At 33.2% G+C, this 4,602-nt stretch overlaps 1 protein-coding gene across 1 annotated transcript in view; it reads right to left on the reverse strand.

The window, feature by feature from the left end:
• The window catches only part of LOC106881140 (uncharacterized), a 74,363-nt gene extending 71,261 nt beyond the window's left edge, over positions 1-3,102 (reverse strand). The window contains exon 1 of the mRNA XM_014931425.2: positions 2,675-3,102. The gene's annotated coding sequence lies outside the window, so the exon portion shown is untranslated. The remainder of the gene's footprint in view (positions 1-2,674) is intronic.
• Positions 3,103-4,602: the final 1,500 nt, after the last annotated feature.

Genomic DNA, 4,602 nt, shown 5'->3' on the forward strand with positions numbered 1-4,602 from the left:
TATATATATATATATATATATATATATATATATACATATATATATAGAAGGTATTGATTTTACCCATCAATACCTGAGGTAAAATATTTCGCTGTCTATCAGTATATCTAGTCAGTGGTGAGGTGGCAGGTAAGGTAACAGGTAGGCAGCCAGGTAGCTAGGGAGGTAAACAGGTATGGAGGTAAATCAATCGATAATAGTTACATAGACATATACACATCTTTCTAGCTTGTTATTTACCTATCACTCTGTAAGCAATCGCGTGTGTGTGTGTGTGTGTGTGTGTGCGTGTATGTATTAAGTACGTATATATATTTATATAGATGCATGTTTATATGGATGTGTATGTATTATATATAGAGACTGCCCTGGAAGGTAGAAATACACATACACACACATATATACATACTCTCTCTCTCTCTCTCTCTCTCTCTCTCTCTCACACACACACACACACACACACGCACGCACGCGCACACACACACACACACTCAGATATATATTATAGATAGATAAGATCGATAGATAAATTGGATTACTCAGGTAGGAATTGAAAGATTTTGAATGCCTGCAACCAATTAGTAAATAGATTGAGATAGAACGATTGGTAAACTAAATGTTTATGATATTATTAATTTGAATGAAAGAAGAGAGTAAAATAAGTCCGATTACAGAGTGAGTGAAGGACAACGGAAAGCTAGAAGCTCATGAAAGAGACTCTAAAAGATTGAAAGGGAGGTTCGGAAGAAGAGGGATAGAAAGAGTGAGAAAAAGAGAAAGTAAACTAAGAAGCGGAGGGTAGATACGATGAGAAAGAAAAGGAGACTCTGCTTTCGTAGATTTATCAAGGTGAGAGAAAAAGATTAAAAAGGGCAAGAGGAAAAATGGAAAGTAAAAATGCACGTTCGTGCAGGCGCGCATGTGTCTGTACGTTTGGATGTATGTGTGTGTTTAAGTATACATCTAAGCGTGTATTCGTGTATCTATACATGTGTGTTCATGGTCTAATGTGTATTTATGTGTGATTAAGTGGATAATAAAGATCAATGTTCAATATATATTTTTCTACATTTCGAGTAAAATAATATTTTTCTAATGTTGGTTTTGTATTTAGTTCTGTTAAGAATATACTCTATATAGTGCAGGAAATGGTAAATGTGATTTTGTGATTTTCATGTATTTTCGTAATGCATTCACCTTGAAATAGTGCGTTTCAACTTCGATCAAAAGCGAAACAGTGTCGCGAAACCGATCGGCAGGCATTTTACCCGTTTCTTTTTACTTTTCTTATTATTTTTTCCTCTTTTTACCGAATTGTTAGTGTGTAAGTTTGCAAACATACGTTCTTTTATTAAAACAGTTAAGCAACTCTCATTCACAAGTTGTTCTTCACACTCTTAAAAAAAGAAATCTTGTTTAAACCTATAATGTACATAAAAGAAAATAAAACTTTATAGATATCAACAGTAATTATTGCCAAATAATATTACATCAAATTCAAACACGAAATCTTCGGTGAAACTAAAACAAAGCAAAAATTAAAGAATAAACTTTATTCAAATAATTTCTAATGAGTTTATTTAATATTTTTCAAAATATTCTTTTCTTTTCCAATCCAAAAATTGTAGAATAAAAAAAATATGTAAAATTTGACAAATGTGTAAGAACTACATTAGCAATATTAACAAGAACAACAAATAACAGTAAAACAATAGTAACAGTTATAATATCGACAATAGTTTTTAAAAAAAGCGTATATCTTAACGAATTTAACAACAGAACAATTGCAAACACAAGTCACACAATTTAGGATTCACAAACACATTACAAAATTTCCAGTTGCAACAACAACGATATAAATGTGGAAAATAACACGAATATTTCAAAGACTTCCACAACTGTACAATGATCTTAATAAAACTTAGAACAGCTATCATATTTTTCTGCACATAATGAAGTACAATAAAGTAAGATTTAACGAAGAAAGCAACGCAACTATAAATTCTAGAAAAAAAAAGTAATTATTCAAACAAAATACTGTAAATATGTTCAAAACAGTAACAACGATGCCTTTAACTATTAAAACAAAGGTAAAACCAAAAGCTGAATGACACATATAATAACATCGACAACAAGAATTACTTTCACAACTGTTGCTGCACTGCAGAATCAGAAAACATAAGTTTTACAAGTAACTGGCTGATACTGTGTAATCAAGAACAACAATGTAACTTTTCTATCTGTAGTTCTTTACTAATCGTTTATTCAGGCGCAAAGTCCAAACAACTTTCGGAAATTCCGAAAATGGTTCCATGTAAATATATTATATAAATTATTAGGAATTTAGTAATTTGTCGATTAAATAAATAGTTCTGTATATTGTCCATTTGTGTTCTATGACTTAATTATCTATACGTAGTTAAACACACCTGGTGCCGGAATCACATCTTACAATAAAGACTGCATATTAGTTTTACTTTCACTTTCGATAAACGAACACGATGTGCGCGTGTATATATATAATATAATATAATATATATATATATATATATATATATATATATATATATATATATATATATATATATATATATATATATATATATACACACACACATAAACGATAGTGATGTATTCTCCATAAGTGTCTTGCAACTACTCAATAATAACCTACCTTTATAATGAGGATCAAATCCCAATGATCTGCTTTCTTAGAAGTGTCTGTTATCTTCGGCTTGAAAACGAACTGTCTGGAATTCCACAACGTCTTTGACTGGGCAACACTGCTGATCGACTACTTTATACTTTTTCTGGCAAAGCTACGGGGGCGTCAGCTTACTATGCACGACGATTAGCTTTTCTGATGGTTGGTGACAAGTTCCTGTTCCTACTTGTTCGCTCTCTTGGTTTGTTGTTTCACCGACAACTGGGTCCGTTTTACGATCAAGCTTTCTTTCACCTAACAATTGCACAAATTCGTTTGTTTCTCTTACTCGGCTTACTTTATCTGTCCGCTTGTTAATACCGTCTCTCTTTCTCTCTTTCTGTTATTCGTTGATTTAGTAAGTCGACTGCCTCTGTGTCAGTCTGTCATTCAAATTAATAGATAGTCTATTTGTCAGTGAGTCAATCATTATAATCATAAAATTATCGATCAATTAATCAATTTTAAAAAAAAACTTTTAAGTTATACCTTCTAGTAATTATTATTATTTTCGGTGATTATTGTCAAAACATAATTTATCACTGCTATTATTCTTGTTTTAATTGTATTTTTCACTTTATTTATCATCTCTATCTTGTTTTTGCTTCTTTCTTACTTTCTTTTTCCTTTTTTGTCCCTCCCTCTCCCTCTCTATCTCACTCACTCTCGCTTACACATACATTCACCCACATAAACATATACCTAAACCCACCGCCTATTTTAGCCATGTGATTGCTAGGTATATTTTAACATACACACATACACACACACACTACCTCTCTCACTCTTTCTCTCTCACACGCACACACATTCACACACATACAGGCACACCCATGTACTCTCACTCTGTCTCTCTTTCTCACTCATACACGTATATACACATACAGACACGCACATATACCCACTCGCTCATTGATAATACATATAATATGCAAGGTGAAGAGGAGGTAAAAAAAGAGACAAAGTGGGGGTGGGGATTACAGGTGAAGGTTAGACATAACTTAATCTAGGGAAGAGCGAGGGGACGAAACAATAAAAAAGAAAGTGAGATTGATTGGATTGAAGAGGAAGTTGAAAGAGTGAACGATAGGAGTTGGAACAGAAGGGAGAAATTAATAAATACTGGAAGAAAAGGAAGAAGAAAGAATGAAAGAAAGAAAGGTAGAATCGTACATACATATGTACATACATACTCCATACATACATACATACATACATACGTATATACATACACACACACACAGAACCGATTAAAGCATGAATGAATGAAAAACGATGAAAGAAACAAGGGAAAGAAAGAAAAAGGAAGCGATAGATGAACGGAAAATTGAAACGGGAGAAGAGAGAGAGATAAGCGTGGAAAGAAAGGAAGAGAGATACAAAGAAGGAGAGAAAGTGGGAGAGAATGTGAAAGAAAAGAAGGCAGAGAGACATGTTGCATATAGTTTTCAGTTTGAAGTCGAAATCACAAAGATTGAATGAATGAGAAGGGAGGGGTTCAGAACATGTGTAGGTTGAATAGAGTTTCATGTTTTGTCAGAAAGCACGCAGTTGAAGGAGAGTTTTGGGTTAGTGAGAATTGAAAGAATATAGAAGGGTGGGTTGAAAATTATAGAGACAAAATAATGGGAGCGAGATAGGAGACAATACAGAAAGAGAGAAGTAGGTGAGAGAGAAGATAACACAGGATGAGAAATAGAGACGGAAAATATCGGGGCGAGTGTGAAAAGGAAATGTAGAGACATACAGAATTATATAAACAATGATAGAAAGAAAATGATAGCTATACAGCGAGAGAGAGAGAGAAAGTGAGACGTAGGCTGAAGCACAGAGAGAAAGAGAGAGAATGAGAGAGAGAGAGAGAGAGAGAGAAAGAAAGAGAGAGAGAGAGAGAAAGA

Source organism: Octopus bimaculoides, chromosome 1, assembly GCF_001194135.2.
Source record: "Octopus bimaculoides isolate UCB-OBI-ISO-001 chromosome 1, ASM119413v2, whole genome shotgun sequence".
NCBI classification, from domain to species: Eukaryota; Metazoa; Mollusca; class Cephalopoda; order Octopoda; family Octopodidae; genus Octopus; species Octopus bimaculoides.